Source organism: Nomia melanderi, chromosome 4 (assembly GCF_051020985.1).
Source record: "Nomia melanderi isolate GNS246 chromosome 4, iyNomMela1, whole genome shotgun sequence".
NCBI lineage: Eukaryota > Metazoa > Arthropoda > Insecta > Hymenoptera > Halictidae > Nomia > Nomia melanderi.
In genome coordinates, this window is record NC_135002.1 from 17,611,617 (window position 1) to 17,635,981 (window position 24,365).

General features: G+C 31.8%; 1 protein-coding gene and 1 long non-coding RNA gene across 8 annotated transcripts in view; one reads left to right on the plus strand and one right to left on the minus strand.

Annotated features, from left to right (window-relative positions):
• Synd (protein kinase C and casein kinase substrate in neurons protein Synd) overlaps nt 1-24,365 on the minus strand; it is a 112,069-nt gene that overhangs the window by 26,476 nt on the left and 61,228 nt on the right. The gene's annotated exons all lie outside the window — the stretch shown is intronic.
• On the plus strand, nt 9,641-10,407 carry LOC143174411 (uncharacterized). The gene is made up of 3 exons (XR_012998310.1): nt 9,641-9,701; nt 9,801-9,927; nt 10,314-10,407. It is a non-coding gene; the product is annotated as an uncharacterized LOC143174411 (long non-coding RNA).

The following is a 24,365-nucleotide window of genomic DNA, read 5'->3' on the forward strand; positions in this document are numbered from 1 at the left end:
TTCAAGCGTAGCCTTCTTAGCAACGAAATAATCAGCGAAAAATGTTATTGTATACTTTTTATTTACACTTTCGTGTAATATTTTGTATATACATATATACCGTTTCATATTAATTTATATGAGCTAAATATTTTAATGTAATTCTCTTTTCACCATTTTACATGCTTACGTATGTATGCTACACTTTCCCACGATAGAGCAATTCAACAGAAGTAACTGGAAAAGATTAAGAAATTCATGATTTTGCACAGTACTTCTTTAATACTGTATCATTTCAACATGAATTAAAGTGAAAGCAGTTTATTCAACTCGAGAAATATTGTTTCAAAGATTTGCAGGAAGCAATTTTTCGTTTATAAATTATTCCACCTATGTCACAATACGGTGTATTCAACTGAAGTAATTAGAATTCACGGTATGCAGATCGTTATAGGAGACAATCGTATTCTCTGCTAATAAATTATGTTCTATATTGTCATATAAGTGAATACTCGGATTTAATTACTGAACGTAAGCTTTGTGATTTACATAATTGGTATCTATTTCTGATGCAAGTATTAATAAATTATGAAACACATCATTGAGCAGTAAGTTATATTTCTTCAAAATATTCTAAAAATTAGATGTTTTGAGTATAAACAGCAACAATGAACAATCATTTATCATTAAAAGCACACAATACACATAAGAAAGATAATATTATGATGTACCAATTAAAATTTCAAACTTTTTTACAGCTGGTAAAGCAAATATTAATTTTCTTTGAGTAAAATGGCAAATGTATTCATTCGAATTCTTAATATTATTTCCGTAGAATATTATATTAGTAATTATTTATTATAATTTTTCCTCACTTTTATTGCTTGGCATCTAGAAGTGATAGTACACATTCGCTCTCTATTTTCAGTACCTTTCCCTTTCTATACTTGATTAATAGGAGACTATTCCTTGCTTTCGCGAAAGCTTGGTCACAAACACTATCTCAGTGTTAGACTGTTAAGACTCCTAAGTAGGTTTTAAAGGCCCTGCAACTTTAATGCTCCCTATTTTTCTTTTAGACATCATAATTTAGAACTCCGCTATATAATGAATATTTTCCTTCCCTATTGCCTGGCTAATAACATGATGCCTTTTCTCATGTTTCAAAGAAATCTGGACTCAAGACTACTCCAATGCTAGTTTATCTAAGTCTCTGAGGTCCTATAACATGAATAGTTCACTTGTCATTACTAATCACCTGATATTCATTATTTAGATGTTCCCTCTATCATCAATACTCTTTTTCTCCATTGACTGATTAATACATTCCATGCCATGTGTACCATTACACGCGCAATTTTTGTAAGGAAACATTTTTTGTGAGACGTGTCAAAGAATAGTGGCACACGTCGCGAAACAACAAAAACGTAAAGAAACAATAGAAAAATATCTTGAAAGTCAGTAAAAGCTTGAATCTAACTTAATATATCAGTTAAAAAATCAGTGCACTTTACAAGCAAGATAGAACCGAAATTTCCGATGGCACGGAACGTGTTGTCTCCTTCCGAAGAAACTTAAATTCATGGGTCACTTCAGTGCTAGATTATTCAGGCTAGTAGGATCTAGAGGTCTTGCAACCTCATTGTTTTTCAATTTTCATTACTGGCCATCCGGGGGTTACAGTCTAAACCAACTTTGTCCAAATGCGACTTTCACTAGTAAAATTTCTCTTCAAGGTTCACCGGCTGGGTATAGCGACTCGTGCATCAATGTGTCACAGCTATGAAAAAGTGGGGACTGCGTCGAGGAATCTCGTAGAGGGTATGTATCTGACCATGTGTGGCATCGCATGGCAGTAGTATTGGTGACGGTACTGCACACAAATTATCCCACGACGAAACAATGGCACCTTTGGGACATAGTTTGACTCTCGGAACTTAGCTCGCGGAAACTGACTCGTGCAAACAACAGTTTGAACAAGGCTTGTTTACAGGACTTGTCTTACATATTCCTCGCCTTGAAGTTTCGCATCGCTTTCATAGTCATTCTCTGTAGTTACAGTTGTCTGCCGTGATAAGACAGCGTTTTATGGAGGAAACAAAATGGTAAACATTGTTTAAACGTACACGTTGCGCAGAGAATAATAATAGACGAGAATGCCTCATTTATGTTGTTTTCAGTTTGCCTAAGTGCTTGACAGTAAAGATCTTCTCGCTGATTGAATAGACTGTACTTTATAACTTAATTTTAAGGTGAATGCGAAGAATCAAGTAATATGCGTAACAGTGTGCATCAGGGCGACTGTGTATAGTTTGTAATTTTAAAATTATCGATAGACTTTGTTATGTATTAATGGTGTGGTGATATGACTATTAAATAAGAAAATGAATTTTCAATCGTGAATTTTCGAATGTGCTTTATAAATTTTTTTATATAATATAGAAATATGATACATACAATATAATAAAATAATTTGTAACCGAAATATATAAATAAAATGTAATATAAATACTGGAAATGACAATTAGCGATAGAATATTTTTAGTTCAATCACTATTTATCATATATGAAATTAACTTAATGATACTTTGTGACAACATATGTTATTTGTCCATATAAAAAGGTTAAGAATCGCTTAATTTTTAATTAATATATAGAACTGTGTTAATAAGAAAATAGTAGATTTTCTCTTAATTAATTTGATATCAAAGAAAATAAACAACACTAGTTAAACTATTGAGATGTATTGGTAATCTAAAAAAAAATGTAACACATAACAACGAAGTGAGTTTCCGCTACTTACTTTATAATAGATTAAATGTCAGACAGTTAGAAGCGAATCTATAAATTTCTTTTCTATGTACTTATATAGTAGATTGCATGCAATGAAAAGTACATAAACGTGGTCCTTTCGTGTTTGAGGGACGTCTACAATAATTCACAGAGTAGCAATCCCCTTTCCACGATGTAATTCTTCCCTACTACCCACTTTAAAGCCTTCAACTAGACATTTCTTGGCAACTTGCCCATAATGTTCGTCCGTTTGTGAATTGTAAAACTGCATTGTGCATTTACTATAGAGATTGAACTGCGAACCATTCTTCAAATATAACTCCGAAAAATTCGATCGTACTAACTCCTTCACTTATAATATCGTGTCAGACTCGTGACGAAAATTTTAAACTGAATTTGACAAATTTAAGTGTTATTTATTTGTTTTAAATATAAATTAAATATTATTTTTCTATTAGTAATCGTTAACCTTTGGAGTCAAGTTAGACATAGAATAAATATCAAAATTTGTTTCTTTCCTAATAAATGATTAACAGTAAAATAGTTGTATCGATCGTAGTTGAAAAATAACTCATAGGGCACGGGGTTAACCATAAATATAAACGTGATCGATTTACATTTATTTATACTTTAAATATTCAAAATTAAAAGTGTATTCCAAAAAGGTGTTCTTATTTTATGTATTTTATTTAAAGGATACTAAAAGTATTTAAAAATTTTATTATAATATATTTTTGTTCATCTTTACTATATTAATCCTTTGTCCAAGAAGCAGGACTTACATTAAAAATAAATTTACTTTCACGAATGTTATAGTTTGTTGTGTTATAATACCATACCTCTTTATTTAAAATTTAATTTATTTTCACCTCAAATAAATATCTTAAGCAAACGCTTAAAACATAAAATTTAAGTATTTAATTTGATGCTACAAATTACTAAAATAAAAATACTTTACTCGTCCAAATTTGTCATTTTATATGAAATAATAATTCATTTGAATAACACAGCATCAATAACACTTGAAATATCCTTTTTCTGAAATCTATCAAACTTTACCTGGTAATGACGCTAGCTACGCCTAAATTCTGTTACGAGCTACAATATTACAAAAATATTCTAATAATTGTATCAAAACAAAGAAAGGAAACTTCAGCAATGTGAACCGAACCTACGATCGACTTCCTTCAAAGTCGAAACAATATCTGTAATCAACAAAATCTTCCCACAGATTTAGCACATGGTTACCTCAGAGCAGGAACCAAATGCCTAAATTTATGGTATCGGTAAGTTAATGAAGGAAAGCGGATAAAGAACAATGGAATTGCTGATAGGAATAGTAGAATCAAGAAGAAAGAAGAAGAAAAAGAAAAAAATGAAAAAGTAGAAAGAAGAAGACAGGAAAAAGCTAGAGAAAAGAAGAAAAGAGGAAAAAGAAGAAAAAAGAGAAAAAGTAGAGGCAAGAAGAAAGAAAAGGAAAAGTGGAAGTAAGAAGCAGAAGGAATGAAAGGAAACGTAGAAAGAGTAAAAAGAAGAAGAAGAAGGAGAAGTAGAAAAAGGAAAGGAAAAGGATAAGCAAAGGAGTAGGGTCCGAGAAATGCCGTCAAGCAGGCCGAAGGCCTTTAATGTTCATCGCGGAGGGGAAGGTCGGATCAAGGCTCCGTGTAGTCCGATTTTCGGCGTCGAGTGGAACAGGTGAACGAAATGGTTTCCTGTTTCACCTTTCACGTTCACAGGTACACGCGCACAGCCACCAGGCATAACGAGGCGCTGCACCTTCGCGGATGATCATTTCAGTGCTCGCAGGAGACCACGGAAGAATGAGCGTGGTCATTCCGAACCGTGGAATGCTGCTCTACCAGCTCGATAAGTTCTGTGTGTCGGTGATCTCGTAGGCGCCACGAGCCGCGCTGATTAGTTGATTCTAGCGTTATTGCTATCGGTGATGTTATATTTGCACCTCGCGGAGATGTTTCTATGCTTCCCTGCGCGTTGCACTGTTGCAATCGAATAAGAAAAAATCAACTGTTAGTGGATTATCTCGCAACGCCACGCTGACATCCGAAGAACCTGTACGCTGCTGACTCTAAAAATACTTGCATATCTTAGGTATTTGGTCGACGTGTATCGAATACTTGATTTATGCGTGCCAACCATTTTGTAGACGTTGCAACTTGTGCGCATTCGTTGATTTCCTGCGTAATTACCATTGGTGATATTATATTTACACGTTGATGAGGTATTTCTGGCTTTCGCGGAAGTTGGATTATTACGAAGAAAATAAATTGTGGATTATTGCACTGTCCCTTGTAAAAATATTCGCGCGGCTAATGTGTTTCGTTGACTTATATCGAATATTTCATTTATGCTTGTCGACGATTTTATAACGTTATTACTGGACAGACGGATTTTTATGTACATTTTCCTTGCTATAATTTATACAGAGTGAATTTATGCAGAATCTTCTGATAGTGATTCTAATTTATTCGTATTGAAGTAACAATAATATTGAATTGAAGTGCATTTTATATTTTATTATATTTCTCACGACCGTATTTTTTAGAAATGTATGAAAACAGTTATGAATTTGAAAATGTTCATATTATTGGTTTAAATACTATACAAATAGTAATGGCGTGTGTTGCTGAGTATTAAATGTTTAATCTAAATTAATGAATTCTTATTAAACTTGTAACTGCAGTTCACTTTGAAGAAATTTTGATTGTAACTACATGCAGTAATTCAATATTATTGGCCATTGACGTATATTTGTGATTTGTGAAGACGTTACTCCTTTTTGTGGACATTGCACTATTACAATCGCAAGAAAAAATCTTACGAAAGAAGAAAAAAATAATGTAAGTTGGTGAATTATTGTCTCGTTGTAATAAAAGGCAGAGAACTTGTACCTTGTTTGTTCGTTGCAGAAATACTTACATACCTTACATATTTGATTGACGTGTATTGAATACTTAATTTATGGGTGTTGATGATTTTATCGTGGCTACAACTTGATTAGTTGATTGTGGTATTATCACTGTCAATGATGTTATATTGGCACCTTGCGAAGACGTTTCTATCGTCCATAGACGTTGCGCCACTTCAATCAAAGACGAAAGTGTTTGTGCATTATTACTGAGCTATTGTAAAACAACAAGAAGATATTAGCCTTGATATTAAGTATTTGTCTGAATAAATTCAACGTTTCTAAGAACACTTAATCATCCATTGGACGTAGCGAATATTATTATAGATAACGAAAGAACTTCTAGGAAAGAGTTACATATATTTAATCGTGTTATAGTCTTTAGAATACTTCTTATTTATTAATGTTGTTATCTTTCATAAAACTTATTGACTTTTACAAAATTGTGTATATATAAAACTTTTATTCTTTCAATTTTGTTACAGTGTTTTATTTGATTTCTAATTTAATTGTGCTTTTATTGTTGCGAAAGTTTGTATAAACGCAGGAAACAGATTAAAAACAATTTTTATTGTGTGTTTAACAAAATGAATAGCATACACAAATTTATTCTAGATTTTTATAGTTTAAAAATTCACGTTTATCTATATCGTGCATAACAAGTGGAGATAATTAAAATATGAGTAAAACATAATGAAGTGACTTATTTGTGTATATTGAACAACTGTCATCTTATCATCTCCTATACACGTAATTCACGATTAATAATAAATCATGTAACTACTGATTGTCGGAAATTATTTAAGAACGAAGACATTTCAGCGTCGAAGATAGTACTGTCGATATTCTATGACATCATTATCCTATCAAGGAAACATAATTAAATGTTACAAAAGTACCAAATGATGTTTAAAAATTATAAGAAACTGCAGATATAGATAGCATGCACAATTGCAAATAATCGCTGCAGTTCTTGCATTTACGAAACCTAAATAGAATATACGTAAGCTTCTATGCTTTATTTAAACGAAGCTAGTATGAAATATTTCTTTTATAAGCCACATATTTTAAAAAGTTAACGATCAAAATCAAATTTGATTAAATATAAAAGTAAATACATAATATATATTCGCAATATAAATCTTACAATAATAAGTAATTCTTTTAGTTAAATGTAAAAGGATTCATATTTTTACAATTGATTATTGCAAGAATTGAAGTATATCAGTAAATATCAGTTATGTAGTATTTACAAAGTGCTGTAAACCACAAAAATGAAATAATGCCTTAATGATTCTGAATTATATTAAATATATTGTAAAAAACAAATTGATCTGTTTTAAATAAACGAAATGAACTTGTTATAATAGACAATATTTAACCAAGTGCTATTCATTGTATCATCTTTACCACAATCTAATTCCATATTTCCACATAGAAAGGTGAATGGGCATACAAGTTCATTCAGGATACCTAGCCTATAAATACGGAAATTATAAAAATAACATTCTTGCACAACGTTGCCGCGGTAGCCGCGTTATTTTTACACGAAAGTTTAAACTAAGCTCATCTTCTTGTCGTCAGAGATGAAGACACCCATGCGTGTAGTCGCTTTCTCGTGTAAGAAATCGTTAGTCACGTTTATTTACCACACCTTGTATCTTATCAACATTCTTTCCCTTATAATCGGCAGACGCTCTGATATTTTATCGAAAAAAGTAAACATGATGTCATCGATATGAAGGATGATTAGAAGCGAACGGTAATCGAAAGTAATTCTTTTTATTTTTCACTGGTTATCGTCTGTGGTAAGCGTTCGAACTATAAATCTCCGTTCTTGTACATTTTATGATTATACATTGCAACACGCGTGCGGGATATTTTTATAAATGATATAAAATTGCTGTCTGTCGCCACGAAACTTTTACTGAAGTATGAAAAAGTAAATACGTACGTTTGAAATGAGATAAAATTAATAAACCATCCTTTTCTCTCGCTAATATCAAAAAATGAAATTTGAATGGTACATAATTTCATTTTATATACACCTAACCCTTCATTTACGCGGACTTTTTTTACGCGATAGTTTTTACGCGTGATCTCAATTTACGCGATTTAAATTTAATACCAGCGAATAAAATATACTTTTCTTTTCTAAAATGTCATTATTATTATCTCTTTTGTTAAACTATGCGAAATAAATATGTATTTCTAAAACGTACACCAGCTTTTCTCTTCAATACTTTGTTTTTTCTTGTATCGACCGATTTTCATTCGCGTAAAACGAATTAAACACAAAAATAAAATACAAACTTTATTTTCTTATCGAATGATAAGAATTAATTTTAATTTTTAGATTCACAGCAATCACTCGAAGCAGTATATACAATACTTACTTCCTGCAGAAATATCAAGAAATTGTAGTCAGCAGAATATCTTCACGCATCAGTTCGTTATACGTGTGCTCCTTCGAGGAAATGTACAGGCAACATTTTCCTTTTTCTCTTGCAACTCTTCTTTCTCTCTTTTTCCTCGTTAACTATCAATTCTCATCATGAATACTAAAGGTCTGCAAGCACATTCTTTCTCTGCGTTTGTATGTAGTTTCTGTTACTTTAGTGGCAGTGAATAGTAACTTCCTGTTGGAACTTACGACGGAATTGAGGAAAATTGTAAAAATATTTATTAGAGGCGTGCAAAAAATGCATAGTAAGGGCTTTATTAACCCTTTGCACTTCGTTAGCTAGGATAGGGGAAACTCGTAACATAATTTTGTTGGCTTCCCTATGGAATCGCAGATACACAGCATAGATAACTTCAAATGATAAAATTCATGTTTTATTTACATTAAAATGGAATACGTTAATAAAGGAAATCAGAATATATGAATATATAAATATTTGCTGCTTGACTGCATTGAAAATGAGTAAAGATTGAAATAGTAATGATTCGGAATGCGATGGATTAATTTTTTGTTTACACTGCGTTTTCAATCAATCCGCGTTATTTGAAATGTACTGGATAAACGAAAGTAATGTAAATGAAAATTTAATTTCTTAATGGTATTAATTGAAAATTATTTGCGACAATTCATACGTTTTATTCCTTTTGGTATTTAATTTATTACACTATATATCCATTCATTAAATGCAAAAATGGGAGACTTTGCATGAATTTTTAATCTCGCGACTACAGCGAAGTTAATCAAAAACTGTTACATCAGCTTGCAAACATAATTACCGAATTACAAGAGACAACAAACTTTTATAATTACCAGAATTTATTTACGAACAACTTTCTTTATTTTAATTAACGCAGGGAACTTTTTATTTGGAATGAAAATAATAACTATAGAACACAAATTTTCACCGAGAATATCGAACTTCATTTGAATATGAAGACGCGTTGCAATAAATTTAAAAATTTCATTTCACCAATATTATCAATGATAATATCAAATAATAATAAATATTTCCCGAATGTAATAAACATATACAAATATCAAATGTTGAAGTAACTCATATTTCAAATATATTATTACACAAACAATATTAACTGAAACACAGTGCGCGTAACGGGAAGAATAAAACGTAATAATAACTTCATTTGAATACTCATCTGAATAAAATTTTATTTCGATAATGTCCTGTTTCAGTTTAAGTACCTGTCCAATAATGAATATAATATATACCTACATTAACAACGGAATAGCACATATATTACGCAACAGTATATTACGCAACAGTACATTGTAGTCGTTTACGATACCAGTGAAAAAATTAAGAATGCGAATTCGAATAATATGGATATTAGCGAAACGAAGAAGAAAAGAACGTAAACTACTTAAACAGGTTGTTAGCCAAGGCACGAATGACTTCTAGAGATCAGAAATCACGAAACGGGAACTCATGTCGCGATACAACGTGAACAATACTGAGAATACGACAGCCAAGGAAATAGATGGCCTTAAAAGCGACCTCGTGCAAGAATCGCGTAGGAAGAAGTAAGGACTTTACGTGGATTGAATTCCTTTTATACCAAGTATGTGTTTCATCCTCATCTTCTGGAACTAACAGGAAATAACCGTCTGACCTATTTCCAGATGACCATACAACCATGATGAACGGGTCAACGATTATAGGTGAAAAGATCCCAAATTGCACCAGTCTCGTTTATTTCGAACTTAAACTCTTCGAACCAAGACTACAACTTCGATATGAACAGTTTATGTAAGTATACTATGTATTTCTGATATACAGAGGGAGATATTCTACTGTGTAATGCATAGCATACAATATTATCACATTTATCTTCAAAATACGAGTCGCTCAGAAGCCAATGCGGTTAAGTTCGGAAAATAAAAATTGACAAAATTAATGTTTTGGTTTATGAAATTATTATACAACATATCAGAAGTTATAAAAAGAAGGGCTTTCTAAGCTAGAAAAAAAAAAACAAAAAAAATGCGTAAATCCTGGAATAATTAAACAGAATATTATTTATTCCATTAAAATTTTAAAAAATCAGAAAATATCGAAAAATGGACTTCATCGCATTGGCTTCTGAGCAACTTATGTACGAGTACATGAAAAATATAAATTTTTTATGTTTTAAGGAATCTTTATATATTCATATACAGGGTGTCGTGTAACTGGTAGTATACTGGATAAAAGCTGATTCTATATCAGAAGATAAGTAGAAAAATCAAAGGCTAATGTGTATAAAGAATAATATTTGATCAATTAAATAAATTTCATTAGTAGAAACAAACTTAGTATTATTTATTTATAAATGAGACTGTTATTCACATAGAAAGTGTGCAGGAAGCTCAGACTTTTCAGATAGACACTTATTTAAAGATAATTAAAAATATTAGTATCTTAATAATTATTTATAAAGTGTGAAATACTCTTTTTCACGATTACTTAATTACTTTCACCCTACTTTATTATTATCGAGAAAAAGATCAATACCGCGAAGCATTACGAATATGAAACATTTGGATTAATTCAACTTTGGCTTAGGATTATTTTGCTTTTTATGCCAGACCGTTTAAAACATACAGCGTGGCTCAGTTGCGCGGTACACCATTTATAGTCCGATGTTCTTAACTGGTTCTTGGGAGTAGCTCTCTGGGGTAAGAGAGTCTTCAAAGAACCTCGGCTACATGATTGTGTACGAGAAATGAGGCTCTTTCTGCAGCAACACGTAGGGCAATTCATGTTTTCAATACCTGCCCGGTAGAACGGATTCGCGGACCGTACAAGCGTGTACGTGTCTTTCAAGAAATCGTCCGCTTCTACATCCGATGGTGTCTCCGAACGACGAACTTTCAGGTCAACAGACTGGACAAACATTGCACGGATAGGCACTGCAGCTTTCAAGACGGTGGTTGTGCAAAATAAATGTAATTAAGTATTAGGTGCTTGGGAATACAGAGGCGTGTTAACTATTCGATTTAATAATGACTTCTTCGTGCAATTTGTTGCTTTGTTAATTGAAATGAACGTAATTAAGACAGCAGAGAAATGATTACACAATAATTTCCAAATTGGACTTTTCTTGTGGTGCACATTAGGTATGGTAACACGGAAATGTGCAAGAAGTGATCTGTTTCCACTTTCTAGTTTCTTAAAAAGCAACTATGTTCGCCCGTAATAGTACATGGTTACATAGCTAAGTAATGTTTTAAATACTTCAGTATTTATTCTTATGGAAATTGAATCATGGAATCATGAAATAAATAACATGAATTTAGCTAGTAAAACAGATTTCATTTTTTTAGAATTCTTATACATCTAATGAAATAATAGCTTTACCTTAGGGTTAAATTGTTTTATTCAAATGATAAATTAAATCATTTCCTACGTTCAACGACTTTTCATGTATTTTTTTCTCGAAAATCAGAAGCTTCTATTATTACAATCTAAGTTGTGTAGAATCAATTAATTTTAATAGACAGATTATTTTAAATCCGAATAAATAAAGAATACATTGATATATAATTTTCTGAGATAATACAAGATTTAACACTGAAGTACCTACGTGTAATTAAAATAATATGATACACATTTGCATAAAAATGTTCAATATATTATTTTGTATTTATTTATTTTTTATAATGGCTAGTATTAACTAAACTGTAATGTAATTTAATTGTGCAGAATATTTAGTTTTACATCGTCAAAAATGTAAATGCATCAAGCTAATATAATAGTTTAATATGACTATGGACTTCGATATAAATATATATGTGACTAAATTGGCAGAAGCTGTAATGACATTATACATAATTTTACAGTTTGCTATACACCTGCATCTGGCAGTGAGATATTGTAATAGCTATCCGTCGTCGGCACAAGGTTAAAGTTATCATTACGTTCCCCGATTTATATTCAATATTTCTGTAATAATATGCACTGCCAATAACACGACTCGGGTAAAGGGGAAAATGGCTTTTCTCTGGGCTAATGAACCAATTAAGAATTAATTTCCAATATAGACAGACTCCTACCGTAGTATTTCCTTTTCTATTTGAATAATCAATCCAAACAACATAAAATCCTTGAAGGGGATTAAATTTCAAAAATTTTGTATTTACTCAAAATTATACACAATATTTAATCTTATATTTGTTTAAAATTTTATATAATGCTTATCGGTATATTTCTTCTACTGGTTTCAATATTTTTCCACAGAAGAAAATGAACATTTATTTTAAATACATTTTAGTTCAGTTACTAAACTTTAAAATTCTTTTCCCACTGATTCTGAAATTTTACTTAACACGTTCGCTACCAGCGCTTATTTCGCTGACGGTCTCCTCAATTGTACTATTTTTTTCAATCCAATAGATCTTCTAAACAAAATATTAGAAAAATGAAACTGAAACAACTTATTGAGTTCCTAAATATAATGCCGTAGTTTATCATTTCTAATAACAATATCTATAGGATTAATTTCATTTTCATTCTGTAAAATATAGGATTACGTCCGTCACAAATATGCGACGCTGGTAGCGAGGGTGTTAAACATGTTCCAGCGAAATTATGAAACAATAACGTAACATTCAAATATCTATTGTACGTAACTATCACTTACTATGTACTAGTAAAAAGTTGCACGCTTTTCTTATAGCTAGCCGTATGATTATTGAAACACACGTTTCTAAAAAAACTCGAGTCCCTGTGACGACAGTCGATACAGCGTCGTTAGTTTCCATCTTCGCTCGTATTTTTAGGCTGTTGCTTTGCAGAGGGAACAGCGAGTGAATATTTTGGGCAAGCCGCCAGTTTTTCAAACTTCGACGAAGAAAGTGTGAGCTGTGCTTCGGACGTTTGATAATTTCCTTGGAATCGAAGCCTCGAATCGAAGGGTACGTCGAAAATATGGAAATGTGTAAACGTGAAAATGCGCCGAGTTCTATAGTTACGAAAAAAAAAAGGCGGACCGAGATTCAGATGCAGGTCCAATGGATATGAATGGCTCCGATTTCAGGTGTAGGTTCCTATTTTCTATTGCAATGTACGTTTCCGCAGCTTCGTTATTGATTGCGCGAGAATGGTCAATGGTTCTGTTAAAAATAACGCAGAACGTACAGAACTACATGAATAAAGAAAACAAATACATACATATCTAACGAGACTGAATGAAACGGAAATGAAATTTGTTACGTGCAACGGCAAAATGTTTTTTCTAAATATTTTCTATAACTACTGCGTGTTCAATGCTAACTTCAACCTGAGAACCTAATAATTCTTGTAGTCATATATTTTGTTAACTGAATTTTATAATTACTTATTTACAGTGTTTGCAACGATTATAAGTATTTTTATTGAGCCCCACTGGTGGATGATTACTGTGCACTATTGAAGAATAAGCTTTGATAATTGTAACTGACAAGTCATTCGACCTTACTATTTTAAATAATTTGGTTTGCTTTGGATATAACAAGAAGATATTAATTTATTAAGAACATTTAAACCTACCTTTGTAACTTTGCTAACTACTACACCATTTAAAAAAATGTTAAACAAGTAATCAGTTCCAATATAATTTAACACTTATGAAATAATAATAAGATATTTTAATATTTTGCATATAGTGATATATCACGAACTTTGATCTCATTGAAAAATCGGCCAGTTTTCTAAGAATTAACTGGTACGCAATGCGTTAACAGAATTCGTCTTATTGAATGAGGTATTTAGTGCTTTAATTCCTTAATCAACTAAGTAAATACAGAAAGACAGAAGAATTCGATTCGCTCGTTTATACGCAGTTCAGCGTTCTAGGTATTAATTTATTATCACGGCATGACTTTTTCTTTGTAGGAAGCGTTATCTATCTTTGCGAGACACGATAAGATACAGGTTTTGTTATCGTATGTAAGCATGTGATTCTTATCTAATAATAATTTATTACCTTTTAAGTCCGCGAATATTTGCCAATGTGAATGGGTAACCTTGAAGATCGTAATTATGAAATTAAGTGTTCGAATATGTCATATTCCAGTCAGTGAAACCGGTTCTTCCATTTAGAATTTGAGAAAATGGAATGATCTAAAAAAAAAACTAAATAAAGTAAATAGTTAAAAAGTTAAATATCGTATCACGCTTAAATACAGAGTCATTCATAAATACTCTTTGAAGTTCATATTTTATATTATACTTAAATATTATTTATGCTTATATATTTAAATGTATTCAAAATAATTTCCATACATATAAATTTTAAGCTTTCCTTTACTTGTGTCTATTCGATTTTTTAATTTTTCTACTTCTAATAAAATATATATTTGTAACTCTTCAATTGAATTTAATTTATTCTTCAGTTTCAAAATAAACTTTTCTAGATATATTTTTTCTGCAAATCTTATTGAATCATTATTTAGGATATTGATATAATCAACTTAATTGACAAATTTTAACAACACCGTTAACTGTTAGTATGCAAAAGGCTTTAAATATATTTATTAGTGATGTACAATATAAATAAGCTGTTTAATAAAAAGAGATATATCTGCCGTAAAAAATAAGTAATTCATAAAACTTACAATTTTAAATCTTCTTTCGTTTGTTACTGTAAATTAAGAGATCTTCGAAAACAATTAGTTGCGCAATTTTTTGCGAAACTGTGAAACAACGGTTTGCGCTTATTATGAGACACAATAAGTCTGTAAGTTTTCAAACAAAATCTATTTCGAATCACTTTGTATATAATATATGTTTGAAACTACATTAACATTTTCAATTTCAATACTGATAGTGCTTTTATATTAAGTATAAGGTAAGTACTATCTAGGTATTCACAAACGATATTTTCTGAATGCCACAGGAATAAAAATAAGACGACGGGAATAGTGAAAATAATATCACCGAAGAAAGATACGCTCGTTAAAATTGTGCTTTCAAAGTTTGAGAGTTGAAACACATGAGACACGAAGCTGCAATTAGGCCAAGCTTCTTCCATTGGCCTTGGACGAGAAGCCTGTTAATTCGCTACGCTGCACAGTGAACGGTTTGCTTCAGACTGTGTTGAGGCAGGTCGTGTTACAGGAACTGAACATTCTGAAGTTTGTCTCAAAACTAATGCAACATCAATATCATAATTCGATTGTCAATATTTGTATGCAAACCTATAATTTTATTAACTAAAACGAATGTCTGTACCAGCGACTAGTTTCATATTACCAATTGATTGTCCACATTTGCGCTATTAAATAGATCAGGCGAAATTATATAGATCAGTCAAAAAATATATATCAATACAATAAAGATAAATATTTTATTCATTAATTTATAGTATATTCGTTCGTCATTATATTTAGTGAGATAGGTAAGTAATATTCGTATAAAATTAGATATATTGTAATAATCTGAATGAAGATACAAGGTCCTAAGTTTCATGTCACATTTGTGTTTTAACTTTCATTTAAAATTTCATTGAAATTGACATTTTCATTAATCAATCTTCGATGTAGTAAATTTTGGTATTATATACAAGTTTATGCTTGTTGTAACATTTTACTGTTTCTTTTACTTAAAAGCAAAGCAGAAATGTTATTAATTTTTTTTAATTTCTTCATTACATTGATCTCGATATTTGTGTTACAAAAATGCATACAAAATATAATTTAATTAGAATAAGACGTAGAATATAATTACAATAACACATAAAATATTTTTACGATACAGGTTATTTCTTATACTTATGTCTTCGCACTCAATAAAATAAAAGAATTTCTTTTTTGTACTTTAGAACACTCTAATGTTAATATTAGAATTATCCTGCACCATGAAAGTGCCGGTAAAAAAATGATTTGAAGTAGTATAAGTGATTCAAAAATTTTTTAAATTATCCAAGTAATTATAAAACCTAAACCATTATTAATAGAAAGTATCTAAAAAAAAAGAATAAAATGTAATTACTTCCCCATAAGAGATTTTTTACAGAAAACCTTCATTATCTCAGTAAAATCAGCCGAAACGTCACGACGAATGAAAGGTTGAATGAACGGGCAAAAAAAGCGAACAGTCCAATGAATACAGTAAAAATTCCTCCGTCCTGTAACACAAACCACTTCCTGTTTTTCAATCCTTCCTTTCAGGGCAAGCATTAAGTGAGTTCTCGCAGGTAGCTGCAGCAGCCCTAACAAAAGGTTGGGAAATGGATGAGAATAGCGAGCGGAGTGACGCGGTAAAGGGTTTGAAATATTCGGAGCGTAAAGGTTCCGACAAATTTCAACCCTCCGTCTCAATGGTAAACTGCCAAGTTGCAGGGACGTTGCGATTTCATTTTCGCCGAACAGTTCCAAAGAAACGTGCATGGACCGTCTGCGACGGTTTGATAAAACTGATAACAACAAAGGCATGTCGTAACGCTCAAAACTCCGAGGAACGTTTTCGCGAACGTGATACGCGGTCGAAAACATGAAATACAATGGCGAGGATGTAAACAAGGAAGGAGGTACCTGTTCTCAAATTCAATTGTGTTATCAGAAGTTGCCGTCACTTTATTTACATTTAACGCATTGTTTAAAATGACGTTAAATGACGTTAAATACACTTAAGAAGTCTATGAACTAACGGGAAAGTAAGAATGAAGTAACATCGAGTTATTCGTGAAATTAAGTTGATGTAACGGCAAAAGTTTTGTCTGCTGTATGCACGAAGCGTATGTGAAACATTTAATCGCGATTATTTTTATGGGGCTCGTAAGACATTTCTTTGTACTTGAGTTTATTTCAAGGTGATCACATTCACAGTAAAGCCAATAGTGACCACCAACATTTGGATAAATTACTTAATAATACTCATTACGTAATGATTTGTTGTATAATAATATGCTAGTTGTATGAATAATTATACAATTTAATAATAAAGAATTTAGAAGGTTAATTTATCTGAAAAACTTAAGCACATTCTGAGGTACTATTGGTATTATTTAGGTTCACCTTCAAATTAGATTTCATGTTATAGCTGTTTCTTTTAGAGAAGAAACAGAGGAAATTTATTAAAATGTGTTTAATACTTAAAAATATTTTGCAAAGTATATATTTAGGTGAAGGTATTTTATTAGTAAATATTTGTATGTATTTACACTGATTGAAAATGGGTTATCTTTCAATAATATATTACAAACCAAGAGCGCTTAATTTGATGTTAGGGTAAATATGTGAAATAAACAGATCCATTGCCCGTCAGAAGAGAATTCTATAATACTAAATGACTATAGATAAAGGCATTTATTGATCAAAACGGTTCTTGATCTTACAATGTTTGACTAACACGTATTTATATAAGTAGCACACTTAATGAAACGGTGTAATAAATGTAACGCGCGTTGCTCATTGTAGCTATAGTCAGTATTTCTATGAATATTAAAATACATCGATTAACAGTAAGTGACAATCACAGTAGCTAGTGGTTGAAAACAAGAGACGACTAAGGAAAACATGTAAATCCCTACAGCAATTTCCAGTATGATGTACTCTATAACTGTTCGTGTACGCTGTCCAGGCAATATTAGTGGACGTGGCGTAACACTTTCACACGCCGATTTAACCTTGTGTGAAATAGATGTGATGAAAAAAGGCTTCTCTTTTTCTCGTTCGAAAGTGGACTGTATTTGTTTAATATTGAGTGAAAGGAATGTGTATATGTTTACAAAGTTAAAGTGTGTGTGTTGTCCAGTGAGTACAGCGTGATTGTTATGAACTTGTGATGTATGTCTGTCTATCTAGTCTCTCCATGTTTCCCTACATATATAAAAATACTGAGATAGGGCGGTGTCCTTAGTGACAAATCAGAAGGCTAAACTATCGGAGTGTTGCTAGTTTAACCTACGCCCACATTGCTTGTAGTGGAGGTAGGGGGTATGTCGTCCCTTCTGACCTGCAAAGGTACCGGTGGCTGTGCGCTCGGGGTTTAGGTGGTTGAGCTGCCGTTCTTTTTATGATATGTGTCTTAACCAAATAAACCGTGCCGGAACAATAACTATACTTCATTTTTCTGATAATTTCTTAGCGTTTTTCGTGTAACTGTTTTCTATTTTGCCATTAAACTATTTATGGTTAGTCGTTAATCTGTTTAAGATGAAAACTGATACCAACATGAAATTATTATGAAAAACAATAAATGTTTTACAAGATAATGCTCCTGCTTATTTACTGTAGAGTTGTATGACGATCGAATAAGGAAACAGAACGTCCCCAACGAGCTAATAAAAAGCCATAGACCGAAGTTACGTCATGCAGATGCCGCTAATTATTTCAGCACCCAGCTTGTAAGAAGGGTCAGATCCCCGATACATAGGGACATTATTCCAGCGGCGATGAACGAATTAACTCGTAGCCGAGAAAAGCCAAGGTTAATCAAAGGGGGTGATGAAAGGTCGATTGAAACCAAAGATGACCGGAATCAATAGAATGTTTTAACCCTTTGCACTCGAGAGGTGACCCTTAGTCACCATTTAATTTGATATAACAAAATTACAAAGCGTTATATATAATATTAAATTTCGTATAATACATCAATATGTGAAATATTTCTATAAAATAGCTTTGTTTATTAATTGACGTATGTTTTCTCATTAGTTCGTTTCAAATAGTGTCGTCTATGTCTCATCGGAAAGTGTCGACTGTTTCTAGTGAAAAGCTTCTGAATGCAAAGGGTTAAAATGAATTTATCAAGAAAGTACACATGAATTAGGGAACAAGGCTATTTTCTTTCAATATTTCACGTATTGATGCAGTGTGCAAAGGTTAATGGTAAATACCAAGGTTTATAATTTCATTGTATTAAATCATTTGTAGGACGTCTCTTTTGGACAGCCTTAACCCTTTATAGTCGAAGATTCACTCACATTACTAGCAACTCGGAGAAATTCCAATAGAAAAAACGTATTCATAGATAACTAAATAATATGTGCATAAAAGAATAGTGTTAGCTATATTTTATTGTATTTTCATTGAATATAGTCTCAGATGCGGCAATATATTTAAAGATAAAATTTTACAACGTATAATGACAAATTTTGAATGGTTTCACTCTGTAGCTCTCGAGTGCAAAGTGTTAAGTGAAGAGAAATTATAAACCTGATTAACACTAGAACTACCGTGCCAGTAAAAATGGCTGGTTTTGGTTTCCTTATTTCGCAATTATTGATATTTCAAAATTGAATATTCGAAATGATTTCGAAAATAAATAGTTTCACTTGGGTACTATAATAAGTGTCTGAAGATACAGAAAATAATCTTTTCTTACAATTTTTATAGGGACTGCATGCCAATCATATTAAATGCTTGGTAGTTCTAGTGTTAATGTTATGAGAGTTATATCTTAGCAAGCAACTCTTGTATTGGACGATTGTGTATAAGCCTGCTTTTTAACCCCAGTTTTTAAAAGGTTGATTCTATTGAGTGTATTCTATTGAATGAAATCACGTGATTGACTGTGGAATGCCATGGGATTCCCCTTTATTATGCCACTTTGCTATTATAATTTAAGGTTAACTATAATAGCACCGAATGAAAACCATATTACAAGTAGTAACTTCCATAATTATTCGAACGTTTCACATTTTAATGCATTTACTACTTTATTCAATATTCTGTTGTAACATCAAACGTAGATAAGTAAATAATATGTAAATGTGTTCATTATTAAGAATTGAAAAGAATATATATTATATATTTCAAAGGACCTTTAATTGTTTCTATAGGTATCTTATTACTCTGTATTACAGCTTTACGTATTTTCCAATATCTCATTCCAAGTTTGCAAAAGTTTTATTCATAAATCCTCTTTACTAGGAAGATGAGTTCATTTTACTTTCCAGTCTAATTCATTCAGTCGAATGATTAAGCAGAAATGTTACTTTGCAGTGGTACCATAAAACAGAAAGAAAACTTTACGACTTTCATTAATCTTGAAATAATTAGTGTTTCGGTTGTTGAGCTTATTCTTAAAATTGTTATTGTATATACATAACTAAAAAAAAAAATTGTATTGCATTAAAAAAGAGAAATATATTATTTTGTGAACCCTTTAAAACAGAATAAAATTATTACCACGCTTTGGCTTACAAAAGTTTTGTAAAAAATATTTCTTTTGAAATTTTAATTGCACAGAAGTATTTATTCTTCGCTGCCAACTGCAGTAGAAAACTGTATTAAGAAAGTATTTATTAGTATTATTACTCGTATAATACGATCTACTAACTTTCTTAAGAAAAAGAATACATCAAAGGCAGTAAAGAATATCAATCGTTCAGAAATGTTTTCATTCAACAATACTATCTATCAACAATGTTCATAAAAACATTTTATGTGAATGTTCCCACAACTGGCGAAGCTTATGGTTGTCAAAATCTAATCTCCCCGGTATCCAATTGCCAAGTTCCTTGGGACTTTACATAACTGCATACACGATCATAATGCACTTCCTCAATTTATTGGAACGTTGCATGGGGGGATAAGCGTAAAATAATAATGAAAGTTTACATAACCTGATTTGAACAATCTCCATCAAAGGTATAAACGGATAAAATCGTAGTTAAGAACGTTGCTAATATCTTCATTTGCATGCTTAATGAAGGTGGAATATCGTTACTGAAAAGAATGCAAATTATGGAGATTTCTAGTGGCCTGAATGCCCATCGATAAACATTGTCAGAAAATAAGAGGCGATGCAATTAACCCGAGCGAGCAGCGACGACTGCAACCGGAGAAACGAGAATTAACAGTATGATTGCCGAACCAGAACCCATAAAAATCTTACAAAATCTAAGTACTTTATTTAATGAAACAGAAATTGCCAACATTTCCATATCTGTTAATTCTAATGAAGTTCGGTTCATTAAATATATCATTGTGAAGATTCCTTTTATTCTTGTATTTAAATAAGACTTAAAAGTGATATTCATTATAAGTTCGAGAAAAATTGATTAGGATAACTGGACTGTTATACAGAAAAAACGACAAACTATAAAAGAATTTTTCTTTACAATTTTTTAAAGGATCTTATTAGATTTTGTATTATTATTAACAAAATGAATTATTTAGAAAAATATGTTTAAAAATATCCCTTTGTCGACAGCAATGCTTCTGTCTTCTATAGTATAAATATTACTTATTCATTCTGATTCATAGACTTGTTAGGTAACATTGTAAATTTTTTTATCTTTGTAATTACTTTGTATCCAGAATTATTAAATATTTCGAGTTAATTCTGCTGGGTAGACGTGACGCGAGATTAATTGGTCCCTCAATATTAATAAGAGTCGAACATTGAGGGACCAATTAATCTCGCGTCACGTCTACCCAGCAGAACTGACTCGAAATGTTTAATAGTTTTGGATACAAAGTAATTGCACAAAGCAGACTCTCTGAAAGGGGATTCCTTTATAGAAGCCTTTGCTTCGCTCGGTTTAGATTAGGTTTCATCGCATCAATGGATTCCGCAGGTCAGTGGGTTTAATTACAATTCGCCTGCATCTTTGTTCAGCAAGAATGCGCACTTCTTCGTTGCAACGAAAATTATGTAATCTTACGTATTCTTCTTATTTCGTGTCTTCAGTCAGTCAGCGTTTCGCGCAGGGTATTGCCAGCTACCGAATAATCGCGGTGCGCTACCTGAACTAACGATTTCCCAGATTCTTCAGATCTTGATTAATCTAGAGCACGCTTTCGTGCGGAACGAAGGAGTAGGATGTATTTAAAAAAAGAAGAAAAAACGACTGAGAGAGCATGCTTGAGCTGCGAGTGTGCGAGCCGGCGCAACGGCGTGTGTCCGTAACGTGTATCTGCACACGTAATAACATACGATTATAACGAAACAGAAATTAACGCGCACCGGTATTCTCTTCTCTTTCGTTGCTTCCTGGATTTATCGATAACTACCATGTCACCGGAGAAACTTTGACATTTCGTAAGATAGAATGAATCGGTTTCACCGATTTCGTTCTTGGACAATGTTCTACGCTGCGTTGCAAAAAGCTTCCAGAGGGGGATGTCTTCGAGTCATCGTTGCGAATTTTAGTAAGAAGCTAATTACGTAGATGTAACGGCCGCTTTGTACAAAAGTATACAATGTAATTTTATCCTTTTAATCTATGACTAGGTTATAATTAGTGTAACATATAAGAGCTATAATTCATCAAATATGAACATATATGAGCAAGCTTATTAACATTTGTAAGCTATTAACATTTTATTAAATTGTACGTACAATATTTTGAAATATGGATAACATTTTAAATAGAGCGATAATGTAACGAAATGAATTCAGGTATTCTGAGTGCATAGTTTCACTGTAAAATTTGAACATTTTACAATCATACGAATATAAATATTTTTAATAATTTCTATAAACAAGCGTTTAATACCATGTAAAAGATTTTGAAAATTGACTTCATGTACAATTGTGCAGAAGTACAGAAAATGTATTTATTTTAAGTATATAATGTATGATTGTGTAAATAACGGAGTTTGTTTACTAAAGATTACTTTATTACTTTTGATTTATTTCTGTTTTATTGCTGGTATTATTTAAAATTCATTTCATGGTTAAACCATTTCGATTCTGTGAGACCAGTCAGCTGGTGAAACCGTTTCAACCGTAAAATCAAATATTTGGAAGAGCAAACGATGCGTCTCTAATCAATCTTTTTTTAATTTTTTACCTAAATAACTTCAACATGGTACATACATCATCAACCGAAGACATTGATGCAAACGGAGATATAATTAAGGTGGAAATAATTTAATTATTTATATATTAATTATTTAATTAAATTATGTATGTAATGCACAATAAGCAGTTATATAGCTGTATCTAAAAACATTAGTGTTCAGTAAAAAGAAAATTCATATTATAATATAATATTAGCCGGTACTTAATGCTAAACTTTGGTTGATAATGTAAACTTGTTTAAAATAGTTTAAAATTGTTTTGTTTATAACTTTTATACATGCATAAAAGACAACAACGTACAGTATAAATATTCTGAACATTTTTATAGACATTACTTCTTTTATGTGCATTAACAAAATGAAACTCGTGGTGAAGTTTTCTAAGTCAATAGAAAAAATCAATGTCATTCATTGTAAGCACATAGATAAAAATAAAAGACTACTACTACTGACTACTTTCTAGATTTAGTTTAGTAGCTGAACTGTTCTCTGGCTGAACCAAAACTAAATAAAAACGAAGAAAGAAGTGTTCTTTACATACAATTACAATAGTTTGAAAACAGATGTTTCGTTTCGAAGAAAAAAAATGTTTTTCTTAACCACATATACAAAACGTCAAAATATTTGCATCAATTCAACATTATTCTTTTCTCATTTCAACTGCGAAATAAATGTGCATTTACAACAAATAAAAAACTTCATTTCATTTGCGCAAATAATTAATACTAGAATAAACTTGCTTGGCACAGCTGCGAAGAAAATCGCACAATAAAGGGTTAATATGTTAAAAGGATACTTCCGCAGTTCAGCTGGAATGAAACTCGGTAAATGAGAATTCCCTACGAAGAACTCAACGCAACCGTAACTTTCCTGCAATTAAACATGACAATCCGTTTCTGCCATCCGCCCTAAAAGCATAACTCAAACATCTGAATTTCTTATAGGTTGCGGCGCCCATGAAAAAACCGGAAACGTCGAAGCTTGCGTCACGAAATCTGTCGACATTAGAGGGCACGGTACAAAGAATATTTAAAATAATTCCAGTCCCCGCGGTTATAATGGAATTGACGTTTTATAAAACCCTGCGGGCTAATGATAGAGCAATTCTTCAAACTGAATTCTAACCAGCATTCCGGTTAGATGGGCCGCATGCGAGAAAAAAATAAAATGGAAAACACGAAATTATACGGCGAGGATGAGGCATGCGCTGCGTTTCCTCCGACGAGGATACAGTTAATTCCGAACGGGTCGACGGAGGCACAAGTTAGTGGTTTACCATAATTCAACGCGAAAGAAATGCGTACTGGGCAAAGATATTATGGCTGTGCGCGAGGTATTTAAAATGTTGTCGGCGTAATAGCGCGCGGTCGTTTAGCTTCGTTTTAGAAAGATACTAATTATGCGGTTAATTAATGCGAGTACGCGCGATGCCTCTGATACCAGATTTAATCACGAAGGCACTTCGACGTCGGT